The sequence below is a fragment of the Lissotriton vulgaris genome, chromosome 3_1, assembly GCF_964263255.1.
Source record: "Lissotriton vulgaris chromosome 3_1, aLisVul1.2, whole genome shotgun sequence".
Lineage (NCBI taxonomy): Eukaryota > Metazoa > Chordata > Amphibia > Caudata > Salamandridae > Lissotriton > Lissotriton vulgaris.
In genome coordinates, this window is record NC_141689.1 from 455,220,666 (window position 1) to 455,245,610 (window position 24,945).

Consider the following 24,945-nt stretch of genomic DNA (forward strand, 5'->3'; position numbering starts at 1 on the left):
TTTGTTTCCCCAAGATAAAGCTGATCTTCAGAGTCGTGGAAACAATAGATAGATATTTTACTCAGTCATTTGTGCATGCTTCGTTTCATCAGACGTGCAGAGAAATAGAGAGATGGGCGTTTTCAATGAAAGTATTTATTGATCAGTCTTCTTTCTCATGCAGAAGAAATTAACTGCTACAATCGTAATACTGGCTGTAAAGAATAATGCATACTGCAAGAAAAGTATTATAAAATAATACTGTAAAAGCATGATATGGTTTCTAAGCCATAAAATATATACATAAATAAATAAAGACTAAAAAGCACTCAACTGGTGCTTCTAAAATATGCCTACCCCGATGAACCTAACCTAAGTCAAGTACGAGGGAAGAACCTAATTGTGCAGCACATTTATGTATCTCTAAAAAATGTAATAAAAGAGGTCACTATGACTGTACCTGCAGAAATGAGGATGTAGAAAACAAACAAGTTCATGCTGTAGAAATGACAAAAGATAGTACAAAAAAGGTGTTTTCCAAGTCATGATGAAACTTTAGAAGGTGGGAATGACCATCCCAAATTGTTGTATAGCATTCTGGGTTCAAGAGTCAATCAGAGGACACTTCCTGCTTTGAAAAGTTAGCAGCCAATCAGAGGCAAGCCTGTGCTCGGAAATAAAGCACCGACCAGATATAAATATATGTATATATTTTCCCTTTAATACCTGAAAAACTACTGTACGAATTTACAACATTTCCACGAAACCGTGTTTTCCAGACCAAGAGCTTTCTCCCTGCCTAATTTGGTGTAATTCCGTTCAGCAGTTTGACCTGTAGCCTTTTCTAAAGTTTTCTATGACAAATTCATTGAGAAAACACGTTTTCACACCCCTTTTTCCCAGCCCTCCCTTGACCAATCATCCCTAAACTTTCAAGATAGGAGTTGATAAAAAAAGAGAAACATTGGGAAAATTTAGTAAAGAATTGTCAAACTACGCCAAAGTTATGAGCAGATGGAGAGCTCCAGGAGGGGGCCATGCAACCCCCCTCCCAACATGACTCAAGCCCCTAGACTGTGGAGACCCCAGTAAGAACTCGCAGTCCCAGCTATTATTTTTTAATAAATGCCCGCTGGACCTACCCAGCCCAGGGTCTCTTTAAAATAAAACACGAGATCCCAGGACCCCCGCGCGAATTACACCGATTTGTTTGTAAACATTTTTGGGCGGACTCCCTGACCAGGCCTAGGAGTTCAGGGTGATCCTACTCTGCCCCCTTCTCTTGTTTTCTCTGTTTTCAAGCGACTCGCTTCTACCGAGTCACAAGATGGCCGCCAACAATTCCTGGTTTGGAGTGTTGGCAGCCAATCATAGATATCGAAACTTTTATTTTTCTAAATTCTCAGCAACTACTGAACAGATTTATACCACTTTAAAAAAAGGTCACTTTCTGACCAACGCACTACCTTCCAAATTTGCAGTAATTCCGTTAAGTAGTTTCGGCTGTAGCCTTGCACAAAGTTTCCTATGGGAAAATGATTTTTTCAATCTTTTTTTTTTTATTTCTCAAAAAATACTGAACGGATTTACACCATTTAGAAAAAATGTCGCTATCCGAACCAAGATCTATCTTTCTGCCAAATGTGGGGTAATTCCGTTCAGCAGTTCGGACTGTAGCTCTTCACAAAATTTCCTATCGAAATTAACATGGATAGGAGCTGACCTGGATAGACTTTTGTTGGGGAGCATTTCAGGAAGATTCGTCAAACGACGATAAAGTTATAAGCAAATCAAAAAATGTTTTTCCCATGGAAAGTAGGTTGTAACTATAACTACCTACTGGCAACTGCCAACTTATTTTTCCCCGTCGAGGAGCCTCAGCCACAACAGGGCAGTCGGTGCAGGGGGACGGTGCACCCCAATAAAACATCCAACGCAACTTCATCCACTCACTGCAAATGAATGCACCGCACACTGGACTGTCAGGCAAACAATGAATTAATATTCATCCAAGTAAGTGCCAGCATGCAAAAGTCCTTTGTTAAAGTCTTCAAACTGATGCATTTCAGCTGACTTGGCAGCCTTGTTCACGGGTAACTTTGTCTGGATTGTGACGTTCCCTGCGTGGTTACGCTTGCCTTTTGAAGACTACCGGTTTCCATTGTAGTCTTCGCTTATTTCAATCCCCAGAATGCACTGTAATACCTTTCTCTCAATTTTTCTTTTTAATCTTGCAATCCGTTTTCCCTTTGTCACTATATTACAGGGACATTGCAGTCATCTAAGAAAGTTGCACAAGGTGTGATAATATGCATTAGTCTTACTTTCATATTTTCGCTTTGCTGCCACCAATACAAGTCAATAAAGAAACATTGTGAGTCTTACAGTAATTCGTGAATGAGAAAACTCTTTTCACTCCCTTGCCTCGCAGTCGCCTCTTCGAATCTGGTCAAATTTATCATATCTTACTTTCATCTGGAGTGATGCGAGCGGGTCCGGCTCCTTCTTAACAACTACCAACTTATTTTTCCCCGTCGAGGAGCCGCAGCCACACAGGGCAGTTGGTTAAGCATGGGCTGAAAATTCATTCCGCTCGCGGTATTTGCTGATTTTTGGCAATTTTGCGGTCCGCGAATCACGTGAAATTGCCCAAAAATCCGCAATTCGCAAGTTGACAAGTTCTTTATGCTTGGCGCGCTTCAAAAATACAATCTTGCGTGCCCAGCGTTGAGTAACCGTGATTTTGAGTTCGCCGAGCTGTTTTCCTCCCGGTTTGCATGCGCTGCGCCATTTTTGGATCTGGCTGCGTGACCGCGCAAGACTTTTCGACCGCGAGTACATCATGGAGTCCCGCCATCTTGCACTGCGAGACTTTGAGAGCGCGAATACGTCATAAGGCCCGTCGCGAGAGTAAACAGTTGCGAATACGTAGATGCGACGCGCAGCTGACATCTGGCCGGAGATTTGAACAGCTCGCTTTCCCGAAGTCGCAAAAATTGCAATTCTGCACAAGAAATCTATCGCCGGCAGCATAAACCATCTGAAAATGATGATTTGGATCAGAATAACTCCTCAGATTGACATTTGACTGCACTTTTTTGTGCAAGGAGTCCATTTTCGGGGGGCGTGGCAGGAAGGAAGTGCCCCAGAGTCTCCAACTTCCTGTTCCTATCCAGCAGACTCCTCCCAGTGCTTTGTCCATGTCCTGGTCACTTTTCAATTGGATCTGGAGCAGGAAGGATTACTCTTTGTGGCTGCTGCTGGATATTTGTATTTTAGGACTTTTCGGACTTTGGAGTTTGGATCACTTTTGGATTTGAGATTTTACAAGTAAGTTGGTGTTGTTTGTTTGGGGCATTGCAGTTGCTGCAACTACAATTTATAAACTTTTTCACAATTTTCAAACAAATATATTGTGGGTAGCCACAGTATCCAGTAGGCCCAGGGTTATTCATGGTTGCATGATACAACTGTTTCTGTGAGTTTTGTTGAACTTAAATATCATTTACGGCATCGATGGCATGGAATTGAATAGCTCGCTGTTATATGAGGAAGTTTTAATTAATTTTGGGGTGCGTGTCAAAGCCAAACTATCCAGTAGGCCCAGGGGTAGTCAGTGGTGCATGGATCAAGCCTTTCTGTGGGGTCTCTTCAATTTAAACATCATTCAGGGCATGGATGGCATTGGATTGGGGTGATTTTTGTGTGTACTTCGATTTTTTTGGGTGTTGTTGGGGCCTTGTCCAGGGACTGGCCATGTGGGTGGGGGCCATTTTGATGCCTGGTACAGGGCCTGGCCATGTGGGAAGGAGTCAAGGGGACATTTTGAAGCCAGGCAGTTTGCTTTGTGCAATAGGCCTGCACCCAGTCAGCCTTGCTTTCAATCCATTATGACCAGGGGTACTCAGTGGTGCATGGCCAAAGTCTTTCTGTGGGGTCCCTTGAATTTAAATATCATTTAGGGCATGGATGGCATTGGATTGGGGTGATTTTTGTGTGTATTTCGATTTTTTGGGTGTTGTTGGGGCCTGGCTATGAGGGTGGGGGCCATTTTGATGCCTGGTCCAGGGCCTGGCCATGTGGGTGTGGCCCATTTTGATGCCTGCTCCAGGGCCTGGCCATTTGAGTGGGGGTCTAGGGGCCATTTTGAAACCCAGGCAGTGTGCTTTGTGCCATAGGCCTGCACCCAGTCTGCCTTGCTTTCATCCATTATGCCCAGGGGTACTCAGTGGTGCATGGACCAAATCTTTCTGTGGGGTCTCTTGAATTTAAACATCATTTAGGGCATGGATGGCATTAGATTGGGGTGATTTCTGTGTGTATTTTGATTTTGTGGGTGTTGTTGGGGCCTGGTCCAGGGCCTGGCCATGTGGTTGGGGGCCATTTTGATGCCTGGTCCAGGGCCTGACCATGTGGGTAGGGGGTTTAGGGGCCATTTTGAAGCCAGGCATATACTTTGTGCCATAGGCCTGCACCCAGCCTGCCTTGTTTTCATCCATTTTGCCCAGGGGTGCTCAGTGGTGCATAGACCAAGTCGTTCTGTGGGGTCTCTTGAATTTAAACATCATTTAGGGCATGGATGGCATTGGATTGGGGTGATTTTTGTGTATTTCGATTTTTTGGATGTTTTGGGGGCCTGGTCCAGGGCCTGGCCATGTGGGTGGGGGCCATTTTGAGGCCTGGTCCAGCGCCTGGCCATGTGGTGTGGGTCTAGGGACCATTTTGAAGCCAGGCAGTGTGCTTTGTGCCATAGGCCTGCACCGAGTCTGCCTTGCTTTCATCCATAATGCCCAGGGGTACTCAGTGGGGCATGGACAAAGTCTTTCGGTGGGGTCTCATGTATTTAAACATCATTTAGGGCATGGATGGCATTGGATTGGTTGTGATTTTTGTGTGTATTTCCATTTTTTGGGTTTTGTTGGGGCCTAGTCCAGGGCCTGGCCATGTGGGTGGGGGCCATTTTGATGCCTGGTCCAGGGCCTGGCCATGTGGGTGGGGATTTAGGGGCCATTTTGAAGCCAAGCAGTGTGCTTTGTGCCATAGGCCTCCACCCAGTCTGCCTTGCTTCCATCCATTATGCCCAGGGGTACTCAGTGGTGCATGAACCAAGTCTTTCTGCGGGGTCTCTTGAGTTTAAACATCATTTAGGGCATGGAAGGCATTGGATTGGGATGATTTTTGTGTGTATTTCGATTTTGTGGGTGTTGTTGGGGCCTGGTCCAGGGCCTGGCCATGTGGTTGGGGGTCATTTTGATGCCTGGTCCAGGGCCTGGCCATGTGGGTGGGGGTCTAGGGGCCATTTTGAAGCCAGGCAGTGTGCTTTGTACCATAGGCCTGCACCCAGTCTGCCTTGTTTTCATCCATTATGCCCAAGGGTGCTCAGTGGTGCATAGACCAAGTCGTTCTGTGGGGTCTCTTGAATTTAAACACCATTTAGGGCATGGATGGCATTGGATTGGGAGATTTTTGTGTGTATTTCGATTTTTTGGGTGTTGTTGAGGCCTGGTCCAGGGCCTGGCCATGTGGGTAGGGCCGTTGAGGCCTAGTCCACAGCCTGGCCATATGGGTGTGAGACTAGGGGCCATTTTGAAGCCAGGCAGTGATCCTTGTGCCATAGGCTTGCACCTAGTCTGCCTTGCTTTCATCCATTATGCCCAGGGGTATTTAGTGGTACATGGACCAAGTCTTTCTGTGGGGTCTCTTGAATGTAAACATAATTTAGGGCTTGGATGGGGCTGATTTTTGTGTATATTTCGATTTTTTGGGAGTTGTTGGGGCCTGGTCCAGGGACTGGCCATGTGGGTGGGGGGGGGGCATATTGAGGCCAGGCAGTTTTTGCCATAGGCCGGCCAGCTTGCGGTTGAGGGCCAGTAGGCCTAGGGTTATATGATGAATGGGTGCATGAAACAACTCTCTCTGTGTGGTCTCTCTTCTATTAAATTAAACATCCGTTTTTGACTAGAATTGCAATTTTTATTTTGGGACTTTCAATTTTTGGGTGTGTTTTGTTAATAATAATAAATGCCTAGTTGCAATAGTAATAATTGAAGCATGACATATGCAACATTTATTTAACTGATGTTCCTCTGGCTTCTTTGTTTTTCGGTTCACAAATACTGAGAACCAGGAATCATCCTTATCATCATCACTTGTTGTAGTGCCAGGAAGAAGTCCTGCTGCGGTGTGTGCACAACGTCACGTGATGTCACGTGTGGTCACAGACAACTCTGCAACTTGTGCAACTGCTTCCTGCTGTTCTGACATCTGAAGAAGATGTGCCCAAAAGAAAGGTGGTCGTAGCTCCTCTACCAAGAATGTTGCCAGTGCCACTGCCAGTAAGAAGGAGTAGAAGAAGCAAGTGGTGCCACTTACCAAGGAGACTGGTGTGCCGACAAACACTTTTTTGGGGGAAAAACTAGTACGCCTGCAGCAGCGGCGTCCACCGGGGACCAAGCTGGGAGCAGCACCTCTACTTCATTGGTCTCAGTGCCACCACACCAGGTTAGGCCCAAGCCCATGAGTGCCGCAGAGGCAGGCACTTTAATTGCTCTTTCACCATCAACCAGTGATGTTGGCGTAACTCATCGCAAAGTAGCATCCAATCAACGCTGGGTGTAACTCATCTGACGAGTGTTCATCCACAGCCGCAACGACAACCACAGGTGCAACAAGGAGAGGCATAAGGAAAGGTGCTACATCAAGATGTGCTGGACGTGATAAGGGGCAGCTTTGCAGAAGAGTGCTGTTCACACTATCCACCTGACAACAGACATGTGGACCAGTTGCCAAGCCGTTGATACATTTACTTTTCAAAAGTGATATATCTTTTTTTTACTAGGTTTTTTCAACAATACTAAAAAAAGTCATGCCTAGTAAGGCTAAGAAGATAAAACAACGAAATAAAGCAAGTTATTTAAAGAAAAGTCATCTACAAGATTTACCTCAAGAAAAATGTATAAAGAAGACACAAAAATGTCCTGGTAAGAAAACGAAAGGTTTTTTATGAAGACTGGTAAACAGTAACAGTAGTGTGTACAAAGAAAATAAAACAGTGTTTCTGCAAGCAAGAGAAAAGACAAGAACCATGTAGTATTATGTTCTGAAAAAAATGAGTGTAATACAAGGAGGAAAAATGTATACACGGAGATAAGGAAGAAGATGTACTTTACAACAAAAAAATATATATTGAAAATGTAGTTAAGAAAGCTTTTGAATTTAAAAAAAGACTTTTTATTTTAGTAATCAATAGAATTTGATCATTAGATAAGACTATCCATTTACTGAAGGCCAAAAGTTAGTGGAAAAGAATAATTAACAAAAGTGATTTTTCAGAGGTTTTCCAGGGTGAATGGAAACATAGTTCAAGTTCTGAGCCTTTTTTTAATGAAGAAAGTTATCTTCAGAGTAATGATTTGTTGCATGCAGTTGACACTAGTGGTTGTGCTTATGAAGTTAGAAATGGTTGTTCTATAGAGAAAGAGAACATTGTTCCTAGAAATGAGGAACAGTTGTAAGCTGACGAAGTTTATAAGGAGACGTCCTAAAGCTCCAGTGTACACTTGGAATTGCAGTAGTTTTTGTAGTGTACGGCAGGAGTCTATTGATTTTTTACGCAATTTCTTACGTAACTATACTAAGAAAAGTGCTAAACAAAAAAGTAAGATGTTGCAAGGATTGACCCTTGCAGAGTCAGACAAATTACTGGATTGCAAGGACATTCTTTAGCTTGTCTTTCTAAAAAAGTGTGTCGAAGTGTTTTTCACCATTTCAGGATGTTAGCAGTTCATCAAACTCAAATGAGGAAATTAGTGAGAAGGTTGTATTATGCAAAAAGTCCAGCATTAATGTTAAAAAAAAGTTGAACAGTGCTCTTTTGCATGGATCTGTATCAGATGTAATTAAGGTTTGTGATGAAATTGAGGTTAGTTATTTTGGTCCTCAAGAACACTGTGCAGAAATTGATCCATTAATAGATGGAAATGTAGAAGAGAATGTACAGCATTGTAGTACAGAAAAATTTGAGCAAGAAATTACTAAGTTTGAGGTAATTTCTGGTGAAAGGCCAAATTATTCCTGTATCTTTTGTCGACGTACTCATTATAAAAATCAGATTAGGACTGTTGATCTGTATGTAAAAAGTGAAAAAGAAAATAATGATGAGTGGAAGGATTTTGCAACTTATTTGTTGGTAGAGAATTGTTTTGATTTGGGTTCTGATCAGCGTATTTGTAAATATTGTTATAATAAATTGGATGAGAATAAAATACCTGCTAGAGCTGTGTATAATAATCTTGAGTTGGTAAATATTCCTTGTGAATTGATGGATTTAAATACTTATGAGTGTATTCTTATTCAATGTTTTCATCCATTTCAAGCTATTGTTCGTATGGAGCCTATGACAGGGAAATTACCTCCTTCAGATTTACAGAGAGGGTTAAAGGGAAGAGTTGTATATTTGCCTCTAGATTTAAAGAAAAATGTTGAAACAATTAGTGTAGAAAATGTAGAAGATGTTAGTTATTTTAGTTAATGGTGTTCCTACTAAGAGTAAGAAAATCTGGCAGGAATTAGTGGATGTTAGGAAAGTTAAAAAGGCCATGTTGTATCTGATAATAACAATCAATATCATGAAAATGTGTTTCTGAGAGAAGAAGAAATAACTGTAGAAGAAGATAGTGACTTGCCATCTGAACAAATTGAAAAAGTGGATGTGTCCAGAACAGAAGAAATCTACGAACATTATAGTGTTCATCCACTTCATTCTAAAGAAGTGATGGGGGATACAATAGAGTTGTTCCAAATGAAAGAAGCAAAGGGAAATTCCATTAGTGTATGGGGAAATAAGCTTGGAAGCTCGCTGCTTTCCTCAGTTGTTTCCAACAGAAAAAGGTGGACGATAAGATGACCTACCTGTGCAGATTCGTGCATCTGAATACCGGACATCAAGATTGTATGCTGAAGATCCAAGATTTCGACAATGTATTCCATATTTGTTTCATCTGTTATTTGATAGTGACTTGTCTGGACTTTCTTATGCAGTAAATCATATCTTGAAAACAGGTGTACATCTGCAAAATGTTTCAGCAAAGGAGATTAGGGATAAAGTACACTGGAAAGATAATGTTTTGGAATCTCATCGGATTAATCTCATGGCATGTCAGCGAGGTACTAATGAGTACTGGTACCGTTGTCATGGAGAACTTAAATGTATGCTAAGGAACTTAGGAACTCCTACATGGTTCCTTACTCTAAGCTGTGCTGAATATGCTTGGAATGATTTACTTTAATTTCTTCAAGAGGCAAATGCAAATATAGCAAATATTGAATACAAGACACCTGGAGAATTGTGTTCTTTGGATCCAGTTAATGTATGCAGGTATTTCAATCATAGATTTGAAGCTATGACGTCTTTTATCACCAATAAAAAAAATCCACCTCTTGGAGAAATTTTGGATTTCTTTTGGAGAAAGGAGTATCAAGCAAGAGGTGCTGCTCACATACATATGTTAATATGAATTAAAGATGCTCCCAAATTTGGAACAGACTCAGATGACACTGTATTGTCTTTTATTGAAAACTATGCAACATGTGATATACCGAAAAGTACAAAAGATAAGGACTTAAGAGGAAAAGTCTTACGATTTCAAAATCATCGTTGTGGCAAATACTGTCGACGAAAGTACAAATCAGAGGATAAATTCAATACCAAATGTCGTTTTGGATTCCCACGTCCTGTAATATCGAAAGGACGAGTGAACAATTTGATGTCATCTCTGCGACATAGTATCAGATGAAAGTCTCCAAAAAATACCTACAACTTAAGAAGAAATGAAGAGTCAAAATATATAAATGATTCTAACCCAGTAATTTTGTCCATGTGGAATGCTAACATTGATATTCAATAAGTTGTGGACAATTCCATAGCTGTTGCTCGATATGTAACATCTTACTTAACCAAATCAGAAAAGACAGAATTGATGGAAATGTGGGAAGAGATTTCTCATGAGAAGAGTCCAAGTAAGAAATGATATACTTCGCTTATCATCTGCAATCCTTACTCCAAATCTAGAAGAATCAGTCTTAGTCTTTCTGCAACACAAAACGGAGTACTTAAACCTGTAGAAGAAAGTGAATATTTAGCTGAAAAGGAGCCAGATAGTACAGATATTGTGGAAACAAATATGTTGGATACATATTATCCAAATCGAAGTCATCATCTTGAGAACATTTGTCAGTATGAAGTGTTGCAAAACTATAGTTTTAAACAGAATATTACAGAAAACATCAATAATAGTATATATGCCGTGATTGGTTCTATAGGATGTCTGGTAAAACAAAGAAAAGGACATTTGATTAATCATCCTAGACTGAGTTTCGAAACACCTGATGAAAGGGAATTTTACTATTTAGCTCTTTTGCAACTTTTCAAGGCATGGCGTTCTAAATTAGAATTACTTGGAGATTTTGAGAGCTATGAAGACTCCTTCAATGCTACTAAAGACACAATAGAATATCCTGTTTTTGCTAATTATGTGAAGATGTTGAATGATGAAATTGAGCAAAAAGCTGCAATTGCAGCTGAGATTGCTAGAGACAGTTCTCAGGATAGTCAAACGTCTGCTTCATTAAGTCAGGATCCATTAGGAGAACCAATTATTCAAAATGAAGCAGCAACTGTTACGGAAGAGGTGGAAACAGCAATGTATCAAGCTCTAGAAGATGTAGGGCACTTAGGAAGTTTGGAAGAACAACTAAATGTTGAGCAGAAAGAAATATATGAGCAAGTGAAAGAACAGATTAACCATGGATTACTTCATGAAAAGAAAGAGTGCTCTTGCTCATCATTTGAACCTATCTGATTGTACGTGAGTAGACAAGCTGGAACAGGAAAAAGTTTTTTAATAAAAGTAATTTCAACTTATCTACACAAAACAACTGACTCGTATTTGTCTTGTGTTGTCACTGCTCCAACTGGGTTGGTTGCACACAATATTGAAGGAATTACTTTACATCGTTTATTAATGCTACCAGTAGAGCATGAAAACAAATTGGAATACCACAAGCTATCTGGAGAAGCTTGTTTTGAAGTTTCAAGAGTCTTGAAGAAAACTAAAGTTCTCAATATTGATGAGGTAAGCATGGTATCAAACTTAATGCTTGCCTTTGTGCATTTAAGAATGCAGCAAGTTCTTACAACAGAGTATGATGTATTATTTGGAGGAAAACACATTTTAGTTTTTGGAGATCTACTACAACTTACTCCAGTAAAAGGACAACCTGTGTTTGAAACACTGGCACATGAAGATACCAAAAAGTCTTTGGGGAGTATTGGAAATGTTAACATTTGGTCATATTTTCAATGTAAGGAATTTATTACAAATATGTGTCAGGCAAATGATGCAGATTATGGAAAAATTCTTCAAGATATAAGGATTGGAAAACTGACAGAATATGGCAAACAAGCTTTACAGAGACGATTACTTCCCAATTTGTTTCCAAATGAAAATATTTTTCCTGAGAAAATATATATGAGAATTTCAGAAAACTACTCTGTAATCTGTTTAATGCCAACACTACGTGAATGTTCTACATTCAATGAAGAAATGTTAAAATTGGAAAATGAACAAATTATGAAATTGGAAGCTATTGATAAAATAGAACATGAAAGGATCACTATTATTTTGACTGAAAAATTGAAGAGGAAATTAGATTCTTTAGAGAAATCGATAAGTAAAACTGCTGGGTTAGAAAATAATTTATATGTATGTAAAAACTGTAGGGCCATTTTACGACGTAATTTGAATGTGGAAAAAGGTTTAGTAAATGGAACAATGGGTAAAATTGTTGATTTTGTTAATTATGTAAATAGAGATGGGATTGAGTTTTTGAAAATCAAATTTGATGAAATTGCTGAAGTACAACAGCTTACTCGTTGTCCAGCTCGTTTTTTGCTTGTAAAAGATTTGTATGTATGCAGAAAGCAGTTTCCTATATGTTTGGCATATGCGGTGACCATTCATAAATCTCAAGGTTTAAGTGTAGATAGTGCTTTAGTGAATATTGGAAGTACCGTGTTTAAAGAGGGTATGGCATATGTTGCTTTGTCCCGAGTGAGAACTTTATCTGGATTGTATTTGATTGATTTTGATGAGACAAAGGTTAGTGCAGATGCAAATTGTGTGAAAGAGTATAATAGATTAAGACGAGAATATGTTCCCAATTTAGGTCAATATCCAGTGTTTAAGAAGCGTGTGGTAGGTAGAAAAGAAGATTAGAGAATATCTGTAGTGAAACTGTAGAGGAAGGAAAAAAACAAGATGAAGTTGTGCCTGTAAGCAAAAAGAAAAAGTATAGTGTGGAAGAAAATGTTGGATATCGGTTTGAAAATAGTTGTGGTGTCAACTGCTATGCTAATGTAGTTGTTAAAGTTGTTTTTCTTCTTCAAAGTTTGCAACAGCAAATTGCTGAAAATCGGGTGAAAAGATTCTCTTCATTGGTATATTCTATTTATGAGAAATGTAGTAGTGATAGAACTAAAATACAAAGTGTTTCTGATATTCGAAATCTTTTGGACCTATGTTCTGGTTCTACTCAATTTATGCAAAATATACAGCAAGAATGTCAGGAATTTTTAATGTTTAAGCTTGGTGTATTGGAATATGAAGGTATAGATATTGAAACCCTTTTGGCCTTTCTTATAAATGGGAACATGAGTGTCAAAATTGTTTGTCTACGTGTACCACTGACATAGACACTGAAAGATTTGTATATTTGGCTTTACCAGAGTGTGAATCAGTGTATTTTAATAATCTTGTTAGTGGAGCAAATCAAAACATGGAGTGTAGCAAATGTAAATCAGAAATGTCATTGACATTATTTATACAGAGTTAAGGACATTATGTCATTTTAATGCTGCAACGTTGTAGAGCTGATGGAAAAAAATTGGAAGCTTTAATTAAAAATGTTGTAGCTACTCAAGTATCAATATCAGGAAGAACTTTTGTAGCTGTTGCAATTATTTTTCATGATGGTCCTTCTACCTAATCTGGACACTACACTGTTCATTTAAGATGTCTGAAAGGTTGGACACATTGTAATGATACTCAATTAGTTTTTATGCAACGTTTGCCTAAAGAGTTACCAAAATCTTACCTAATATTTTTAAAGCCAACATATTAAGAGGTAAAATTTAGTCTTTCATGATTACTTTTGTTAAGGTTGATTAGTTTGGTGTTGTAGAGTATTTTGTAAGGGAGCATGTGGAGTTTGAAGGATAATCTACATGTTGATGTTGAAGCAGTGTAGGTGTATGAGGTTGTGAGTGATGTGGCTTCAGGAGAGGATATTGAATATCTGTCAGGTAGAGGTGTTTTGGATTTGTTGTAGTCGTTGTAGGTGTTTGCTTGATATTCCTATGTAGTGTGTTTTGCCACTGTGTAGTGTGTTGGTAATGAGGGCCTGTGTTACTGTTCGTCTTCTTTTAGTTACCCTGCACTTATAAATGTTGCAGAGCATGTGATGGGTGTTATAACAATATGTGGAGCTGCTGTAGACTTGCTTACACATGCAGAGAGAGGAGTTAAGGATGAATCATAGGTTGTGTACATGGTCAGTAGGTGTTGGAACTGTTTATAGTGCAGTTGGTCAGCAGAAGTCATCTGAAGCTGAGTAGGTGGGTTTGAGGATGTGTATCTTCATGCTGTGCAGGTTCAGATTTAGAGAGCTACTCCTTATCCACTTGGTAACATCTTTAATTACATTGTGGAGGTTGTTTTTTATGGTATGTGGTTTCCTGGTGAGGAAGAGGATGTGCTGGGTATCGTCAACGTAAGAGATCATGTTGTGTTTGAGATGGCGGGCCACTTATGTTAGGGTGGCTATGAAGATGCGGAGAAGTGGAGAAGCGTGGCTCAGTGGTTAGAGGCGGCAGACCCGGAAGCTGAGGTCGACCGTGGACCAGGGTTCGATTCCCTGCCTCAGCGGGTCTCGGGCTCAAAATTCCATGGACTCGACAGTTCTCGCTCTGGTGCCTACTCAACTCACGGGGTCACACTCTGCGACTCTGGGCAATAGCTTGCTTAATCTCCACTACGGCCCCTCGCTGCGGGATGCCTGGCTTTCACCTTGTGGACACCCTGCCGTGGTTTCTCACAGGGGAATACCAGGACTGGTTCCCTAAGCAAGCACCGGGACGCTTACGGGCAGCTGTGCGCTTTACAAGTCCAGCACATTTACATTTACAAGATGTTGAATAGCGTTGGGATGACGGATCAGTACTGGGGGGCGGTGCAAATGATATCAATAGCTTTTGATCAAAACACTGTAAAGCAAATGTTCAGAGTTACTATTTAACAATTTTCAAAGTAAGAATTTCACACATACTATTTGGCCGTAGGGAATAGTTTGCGAAACATTTCATAACTTTTTTTCAAGTTTTGCCATAGAATGAAATATATGATGGTGTTTTGTTATTTCAGGATTGTTTGACATACCTCACAGTTACATAAGAAATTTGTCTTAGAAAAAAACATTTAAGATATGTTTTATTTCTATTTTATAGATTCTTAATGAGATTGTTGGTTTTTTTTTTAAGATAATCTTTTTTTGCCTGCTGTTATGTGATGAGTACTATTGAACTCACTGTTTGTAGTGAAATTCAATATATTCTGAGAACAGCAAAAAAGGCAAATGCTTTAGAAATGATTTTGATTTGTAAAAGAAAAATTGTAACTCTAATTTTTTTTGTCTTCTACAGAGGCTAAATTTGAAATAATTTTTCTTTTTTTTTAATTTCTTTATTTTAAAGGTAAGTATACCTAACTGTCAAAAATAAATGATGCAATGTACTCTACAGAGGTGAAGTAAGAGAACGTCCATGGTGTACAAACGTTTGTTAACACAGTTTGTATTTTTGCAACACATTTGAAGATTTAAAAAATATATATATACTGAGTATACCTGTGTACTTTGTATTTTACTACAACACATCATCTGCTTTGGAACTGGTAAGCTCAATAGATATTTTTTACTTTTTTTAGTACTGCATTTTATTATAATAGCCTTAGTTTTGTTATACTGATAAAGAGTGACTGGTTTGAAAATGTAAAGAGATGTAATAACTAAAAATTCATATAAGCAAATGTTATAGATATAATCATATAAAGTAGTTGAGAATGGTTTTCGCATAATATTTTTTAAAGAGCAAAATAGTTGATATAGCTAATTTTGTATTATGTATTAGGGAAAATGATAAAATGACGTGTTTTGTTTTTTTGCAAGGAACAACAACATAATAAAATTCACTATGGAAGACGAACTGAAGAATATGGAACAGAGTTTTGAAATGACTAACTCTGTGATGGAAGTGTTAAATATTCCTTTCATGGAGCACGAGAATGAAGCAGAAAGCATTGGTGCAGGAGGTATTACCTGCGATTTTTTAGATGAAAGTTTAGATGAGAACTTTCTTGAAGCGTTAAATGACATTGAGTTTCATGAAATTACTTTTGAAATTCATGATGAAGAAAACAAAATTTCTGACTAAATCATGCTGGAAGTTCTATAAAATTATGAAATGTTACAAAAATAAATTTATGGTTAAAAAATAAAAATGGTTTGAGAGACTCTTCTTGCAGAATTTTAATAATTCAGCTAGTAATTAAGTTCTCTTGGTACAAACTGGGCCTTAGGGCATAGACTGCTTCAAACCTGTATAGATTATGTATGTACTGTTCTATGCGCCAGCAAACTTGTGTTTTATAATTTTTATTTACAGGTGTATATCCTTTGACTTACAGCACAGTCTTTTTGATTAATGTTTCTCTATTGTACAGAGCTATTCGACAGAATATCCTTCAGTATACACTGTGCTAAAAATGACGTTATTTAAAATTCAGTAGGTAGTCTGCTTGCAGTACTGTAATCATCTAGGCAGTATCCAAATATTCATGGAGAACAGTATTTCTTAGGCTGTGGACTGCTTTAAACCTCCATAGACTATCCTTACAGTCTTCTATGTAAATACAAACTAGTGTTTTCTATATTGAATTCTCCAGTCTGTTTTATTACATTTTCATCAATCACTCTCACTCTACTATTTCAGGTTTGTATTGAGCCATACAGCACTATGTGCTTATCTATAAACTATTACAACATTGGAATGTTGGGAGCTTCACTGATAACAATGGAAAGCTCTTGGCTTATAATGACTGGTATAAGCCTGAAGCTCCAACATTCCAATGTTACGTTGTTCACTGCTCTGGCTGTGAATAAAGGCTTCAAAGAGCCTGAGGGGAACAAATCCTCTTGCACCCCCTGAAGGCTTTGTTCTTTTTTGTTAGCACATTCTGTCTTCGAATGATAGAATGTTCTAATACTCTTATAGCCCTTTTGTAGCTGGGCTATACTGGCAATTGAAGTTCCTCTCCCTTGTTAAAGTCCTTCACCTTCGACTCGGGCCTTTAATGCTGGAGAGAGTCTTTAATAGCCGGTATAGCCCTTTATGGTGAACTATAAGGTTATATTGTAAAAGTGAAGATGCTATATATTCAACTAGACAGTTGACATTCAATCAGCATGCAGCTTGTATTCAGGAAGGTACACGTAGGGTACGCATACTGTACAGAGTACAGTATAGAGTACGGTAAGCTTCTATAGATATATGTATGATTTTATTTATTATTTTCTGATGAAAGTTTTTAGTCACTTTTTGTGTTGTTCTGTGGCACAACTGTCAGCATAATATTTATCAGGCAGTACTAATGCACTTTTTTGGTGTACTGTTGCTTGTTAAATATGAGACCTTTTAATGTAGTATTCTTTGTAAAAAGGGTGTACAATGGGTGTTGCTGGTGGTGTTTTCAGCAACACCCATGGCCTTTTGAGACGGCTCTACATTTACAAGAAATTGTAAATCTGAGGCACTGCAAAAAACCTATGCCTCCCCAGGAGAGGCATAAAGAAGATGCAATGGGGAAAAATTGTTTTATTTCTCCCCATTTTTTTCTTTTCTCTATATGTGCTACTTTCTGCATCATATGTAGAAAAAGGAAAAGTCTCTTGAGATTTTTTTTTGTAGAGAAAGTTTTGCCTATCTCTACAAAAATAATCATCCTTGCTCCATTGTGCTAAGCGTGGTTCATTGGTGCAGGCAAATCATTGTGCAGTAGCGCAAAGGAAAAGGATAGAAATATGCTGCATATTATAGATATGGTACATTCCTGTCTTTTTCTTTTGCCATGGGAAGTATCGCAGGAAGGCCTGCTGCACTTTTTTATGGCAAAATCTCATAAATGAGGCCTATGTGAGTAGTGAATTACTGATGGTGCAAAGTAGGATTACTGATGGTGCAAAGTAGGCCTAAGGGTATAGAGTGCTTCAAACTCCTACAGACTGTGCGTACCTTATTGTATGCGCCTGTACATTTTCCTTTTTATGTTTAATTTTGAAGTTTCTATCTTTTCACTTCCAGTAAACACTCCGTTACTCTTGGTATACTTTTCCATTGACTCATTGAAGAGTGTATAGTAAGGCATTCACTACATTAAAACAGTAATTAGTAGATGTAGAATAAGTGAAAGATCCCCAAAGATATGACAGTTATTGTTTACTGTGACATCACCACCATGGAAGCACTATATTTACAATGTTGAGCACTATGAGGCAAAAGTGACGCAGATATGTGATGTATCTGTGCTGTGAAGATGGTGCATTGCTTCATTTGCCTTAGAAGCAAAATGCATTTGCAGCAATGCTTTTTGGGCCCTATGCTCATAATGCTGTAACAATCCTTACACCTGCTTAAAATTAGTGCAGGGTTTCGACGCAGTAAAAGCCCAAAAGTGACTGTATGAAATCTTATACATTTCACTTGGTTACTTTTAGGCGGTGTTCCTGCACCAGAACTTCCCCTATCTACGCAAGAAAGCCTCCTTTTGGTGCACGACTTTACAATGTGACGCACCTTCCAATTACGTCAGATTGTAAATAGCATATATCATTGTACATCTTTTGCAGCACCGCTTCATGACAAATGTAATGCAACGGTTGTGTAAAAGAGACACAAGGGGTTGTAAAAACGCCCTTAATACGTACAAATTCATCCATGCACTTTCACCAATAGTGCAAATTGATGCATAGATTTGTAACATATTTATATACATATGTTACATTCAAGTGCTTCGGAGGTACTACAGTATACTATAAGTAAACACCCTATAGATTTATGCTGTAGCACATCCTTATAGTTTTGCACTTTCATATTCATTCATTCATTCATTTATGAACTACACATTCTTTCTGACAAACTTTTACAGACGAACATAGAAATATAGTTATTTCTTTTACCAGTAGAGGTAGTTCTAAAAAGAACTGTTTTTTTTCTTTGTTATTTTGTATTTTTTTTAACAATTTTTTTTATAAAAAAATGAAAAATGTTTTACTTTTTGGGGCATTGGTGGTGTTCCAGCCTCCTTACAATGAGGTCCAATGACTGTTCCCCATAGCAAAGCAGTTCATTGCAGTGTTTGCATAGGAACTTGATTTCAGCAAAATTGGGAACAATCACATGTGTAGGAGTGGATCCTGAAGGTGATGCAGTGGAGGTTCTCGCTACTGCAGGTGGTACATCATCTTGTCGGCTGCATGTGGCTTCTCTTGCATAGTTATTTGATGCAAGTCTTTTACATGCCGATCCATGCTTGCATTCCCAAAAGAATATTTTTGTTTGGGTCACCACGGGACAGTGTCCCTTGGCAGATGTTACAAGTGACCTTTAGTGCATTTACTTTCTTCTCCCCCTCTGGAAAAGTGAAAAATTTCCAAATGAAAGCCTCCTTCTTTTTCTTCTTAGGAGGCTCTGGAAGATAAGTGTTTTCATCTGAAGAGTGATCTGATGCAGATGAAGACCAAGCAGCCATGATAATAAGGAACAGTTTCACCAAAGTTCACCTTCAAAGAAAAGATCCTGCTTGTCTGAAAGTCCAAGTAGAATGAACAAATAGGAGGGGGTCTTTCAACAATTGCACTTGGATGCGTTATGAACCAATGACATCTCTTCTTTTAATGTCACATGACTGTTCGTTCTCTTACGGTGCGCTTACGGAGCTCTTACGTTGCGCTTACGATGCTCTTACGTTGCGTGTACGCTGGATGTTCGATCGTGATGTTTCTAATTTAAAAAGTAATATACGGTTCTTAAAAGTTCACAAAAAACATTTTCTTGATTATCCCAGATAATGTCTACATTTAAAATTTACAAAAAATACATAAATGTATTGTTTTTAACATTATAAAAACTTTTGGAGGTGCACGTACGGGGGTCGTACAAACGTAGATGACGTCACACGGAAGCAAAGATGCGCCGCGTAACATCAAAACGCACTCGCGATATGTGTGTGCGCACCGAGTAAAATTTACAGTACAAATGTCGGTGCATTCACCATAAGAGTACGGAGTGACTATCTAAAAATAGTTTTGTTATTATGTTACATTATTATATGAAATATAAATAAAACAAACTAATATGTAAATATTTATTATAAAAATTAGAACATTTTAAGAAAACAGATTTTCTTTATTAATTAATACATTTAAAAATTATCATTTACAAAGCCCTCTAAATTCAATGAAAAACACATAGGTTTCCAACGCGTTATAATTAAACATTAGCATTTAAAAAACCTTAGAAATTCACTAAAAAAAACATCGTTTTAAAAAATGTTATAGTTAAAAACTAGCATTTAAAATACCTTGGAAATTCACTGAAAAAAACATAGGTTTCAGCCATGTTATAGTTAAAAATTAGCAATTAAAAAACATTAGAAATCCCACTGAAAAAAACATAGGTTTCACATAAGATATAGTTAAAATTTAGCATTTAAAAAACCTTAGAAATTTACTGAAAAAAAAATAGGTTTCACACGTGTTATAGTTAGCTGGACATTTCACTCATACGAAACCATTGAAATTCCCCCGTTATAGTTAACTATAACTTGCGCGCCCGCAATGCACTGCTGATGACGTCACATATCACATCACTCATGACATGGTCAGTGACATCACTCATGACATCACTGATGACATTTCAAATGACATCACTAATGACATCACTGATGACATCATCCTTGTGAAAGAGTGGCAGACCTCCTCTCAGCATAATATAACCCTTGATACACACATTCAAAAATAAAAAATAAAATGTAAAAAAAATGGAGATACCAATACCAGTTAGAACAACCTATTCAGTAATTCCAAAATCTACATATACAATCACTCATTCACCAACAGTCCTATATAGTCACTCATACATGTACTCACTCATCATATGTACTCATACACCTATACATCCTGTTACACACCAACACTGATTATGAGTGAGTGTGGTGTGTGTTGTGGTCCAGAGGCGGAAGCCGGGACAGCGCTAAAAACCTTGCTAAAAATTTGCCGCTTGACTTGAAAAGCCATATTTTGTTTTAATTGCGCACTTAGAAAAGCTCACTTTGTAGAAATTGCACCTTTTTAAAAACTACATTCTGTACTCTGGTACTTACAAATCAGGCGGCCGCTGATTGAGAGCGGATCCTGTCCCCCCCTCGAGAAATCATCAGAGCCTTCGGCTCTCCTGCCGCATTAGAACTTCCGGGCCCGCCATCTTGGGTGAGGAACCCGATCACCTGTGCTAGGCCCCTCCCACCCCGAGGCCCCAGCTACTACATAAGAAAATTAACACCACTCCCCACTGATTACGAGTGAGTGTAGTGTGTGTTGTGGTCCAGAGGCGGAAGCCGGGACAGCGCTAAAAACCTTGCAAAAAATTTGCTGCTTGATTTGAAAAGCCATATTTTGTTTTAATTGTGCACTTAGAAAAGCTTACTTTGTAGAAATTGCACCTTTTTAAAAACTACATTCTGTACTCTGGTACTTACAAATCAGGCCGCCGCTAATTGAGAGCGGATCCTGTCCCCCCCCCTCGAGAAATCATCAGAGCCTTCGGCTCTCCTGCCGCATTAGAACTTCCGGGCCCGCCATCTTGGGTGAGGAACCCGATCACCTGTGCTAGGCCCCTCCCACCCCGAGGCCCCAGCTACTACAAAATGATTTCCCTACCCGGGAGGCGCAGTGGACGGGCGCAGCGGCGACACCGGCGGGGCGCCAAAGTCAAGTCCGTCTGTGCCCGTCCGCGACCGACCGGGACCAGGGGCCATGACTGCTGCCAAAACTCCCCCACACATTAATCCTCCAACAAGCTACGTCAACTACGAGGATACTTTAATGATCTCTGCCTCGCTTCATGGGATCCCACCACAAAACACTTCAACTGCCCACACTGTAAGTATCAAAGCCACCTACCCACACCTCCCCCCTTGTTCCGCATGCTTCTGCTTAACTGCAGATCCCTCCCTAAACATGCCACAGAAATATCCCTGTTGATTTCGGACAAAGACCCCGATGCCATTTTCCTCACGGAAACATGGCTCCAAACTGACTCCGACCCCGATGTCATTCAAATACTCCCTGCAGTATCCCAAATACTTCAAGCTGATCGCTCTTCCGGGAAAGGTGGCAGCATAGCTATCATTTATAAAAATTGCTACACCTGCCGCTCATCTCCAACTAACCTATCCAGCTGCGAACACCTCACTTTCTCGCTGGACTTCTCCTCCACCTGCACTTTTTCAGGGACTCTTATCTATCGACCACCTGGCACTCGGACTAACTTTATAAACCAGCTCGCCCCAGAGATAGCCAATGGTATCTGCTCCTCACCCAATTACACTCTATTAGGTGACCGAAACATGCACCTGGACGACCCCCTGGATTCGGCTGCCGCAGAACTTCGCAATAATCTACTAGCACTAGATCTCTCCCAGCTAGTACTGCAACCCACCCACGAAAAAGGTCACCTTTTGGACCCAATCTTTAGTAACTGTACCTATTTTACAGTTAGTCCACCCATCACCCTCCCATGGACGGACCACTTTCTGATCCCGTTTTCATGGGCACCATCTGAATCTCGCCCCACTCCACCCCCGCCCTTAGTAGAAACCGCAAATGGTCACAACTCAATACCAATTTGTGGACATCCACACTGAAAGCTTCAGCTCCAGAAAACAACCCCGATCCGATTATCTGCAACGACAACTTTAACACCTGGATTACCACTTCTTTAGACTCTACTATTCCACTTAAGGACATCAAACCCAAACAAAGACCAAAAAACGCCCCTTGGTACTCACAGGACCTGCGCACTCTTTAAGAGAGAATGCAAAAAACTGGAACGGAAATGGCGCCTTGACTATTCACACACCAGCAAAATTGAATATCGGGCGTCCATAAAAATCTATAAAATCAACTTAGAAAAACTCTCAAGCCAGTTTCTTCGAAAATAAGATTAACGAAGCAGCATCAAAACCCAAGAAGATTTACCAGATTTCAAAAAGCTTGCTCAAACTCCCCGGCAAGCTACCGGATCCTCTGACCGCCCTAACTCGTTGTAATGAACAGGCCGACTACTTTTACAACAAAATAGCCCCTATCTACTCCTCCTCCCCCCACCCCTTCACCCCCTATCAGAACAGCAGTACACCAGACCTACCCCTCCTACCGCCCTTGAAACCTTTTCACCTCTGGAGCCCACCAGCCTAGAAACCATAATACTACCGGTTAAGTCTGGCTCCCCTAGTGACCCAGCCCCAGCTTGTTTCCTAAGAACAATTACCCCCACCATCCTCCCCATCATCCTGAACTTGATCAACAACTGCCACGATGTCCTGGTGCTCCAACGCTTCGCAGGGGCAGTACTGACAAATGTCCCGATCACCCCTCCACCGGTACCCTCGCTTCAAGAGCAAGACCACCAGCAGAAGGGAAAGGGGAAGTGGACGGAGAAGAGAATACCTGAACTTCGACTGGCACCTCTATCTTCTAGTGACTGCTATATTTCTTGCCGTCTACTCTGAAGGTGCCTAATACACCGAAGGGAGAGAAGCAGAGAATATACCACAACCTTTCTTCACTATGCAGACTGTTCTTAAAGGTAAACAAAACTTGTCCTACCAGTTTTAGCCCAGGTATTTGCCTCTCTTCTATAATGTGAATTGTTATCTGGCTGAGCTTCCTGCTGTGAAGACATACGCATACATTAGTTTCTCTACCCCAGGTAACTCTTCCACCCTCTCTCACTCTCCCTCTGACTGATCTTGTACCTGTGAAGCCTTAAGCCAGACTTGGTCTTGGGGGTTCTGTGAAGGGTATATATTCTCGACAGCAGTACAAGTAATAGTTCAACAGTCTTTCTGTAGCACGCAAAAAGGAATCAGGAAGGTAAAAAGGGGAGGAAAGGAAAGGAAAAGCGCTAGGGGAATGTCCGGGGGAAGATACGAATGCTGGACTATTTAGTTCTTGTACTTGAAGGCTTGACGTGAAGATATAACACCTTACTTGTCGAGTTCTGCAACTTCTTCTGTTCTTTACTCAAATTTGTCGAGTCCTCTCGGAAGCAAGGACTTCTCAGGAAACCGCTGTGACGTCTCGCTGACCTCTTGTTACCATTCTTTGGACAGCGGTCGGAAACTCTGTCAGGAATGCGGTGCCTCTCTGGACTGTGAGAGCGCACTGGGGAATTTATACTTCAAAGTCTCTGGAACACTCTGTTGCTATAAACTCTCTGACTTCCTGCTATTTATTTCTTCAATTCTACAATTCTCCCGTCATGAATAATTGACGCGGAGCAACGACAAGGGAAAGCTTCTCACACGGAATCTTCGTTGAAGTGCGCAGTTAGAAGCGCGCGACTTCCAGAAGCCCACTAGAGGGCGCACCTCTCAACTACTCTAAACGGAACATTGAGCGGCCATCTTAGAAAGGTGACCTATGTACAGTCTTATCAGTTCTCTGTTTAATAACCCTGATTACCTCCGGAATTTCTCAGCTTACCAGAGGAGCAAGGGAACCAAACATTAGCTCGTGTTGTACGGGGCAGAAACAGGGATTTAGATAACTGTCTTGAGGAACCCACAGTAGCTACTCGGTGAATCCTGACAGTACCCCCTCTCAAGGACCGATTCATCGGTCCTGGTTTGTGCGGAAATCTGGAATGAAAACGTTTCAACAGTTGTGGGGTATGGATATTACTAACAGGTTCCCAGGACCTTTCATCTGGGCCAAACCCCTTCTAATCCACTAAATATTTCAATTTCCCCTTAAGGTACTTAGAATCTAAAATGTCTTTAACCTCATATTCAGTGTGTCCTTGAATGTTAAGTGGATCAGGAGGTTTAGTGAGTCGTATAGGTGATTGAATCTTTTTCAACAAGGATACATGGAAAACAGGATGCACCCCAATCTTGGTCGGTAATTTCAATCTCACGGTAACTGGTCCCAACACCTTTTCTATGGTATACGGACCCACAAATCTGGGTTGGAACTTCCTGTTTCCCTTCAGATGTAAATTCTTAGTGGACAACCACACCTGATCTCCTTTCTGATACTGTGGGGACTTTTGTCTATGTGAGTCTGCAAACTTCTTATAAGACGCCTTAGCTTTCTCTAAATTCTTCTCAGCCAATTTGTGCAAAGAACTCAGATCTAAAAGGGCTCTCTTAGCTGCTGGGACATCTAACTCCTCTTGCATGACCATAAAGTTGGGATGTCTGCCAAAGTTTAAATAAAACGGAGAGTACCCAGTAGACGCACTCTTCGCGTTATTGCAAGCAAACTCTGCCATCCACAACTTTTCTGACCACTCCCCACCTTGGTCCAATAGAAACAATCTTAAGTACTGTTCCAATTCTTGATTTATCCTTTTTGTCTACTCTCAATCCCCATTCCTTTTAGGAAGGCCCGCCAGAAGTGTGAAATAAACTGGGGACCTCGATCTGAGACCACAATCTTAGGGACACCATGAATCTTTACTATATTCTCACTAAATGCTCTAGCTAGCTGGACTGCGGTTGGGGTTCCTGACAT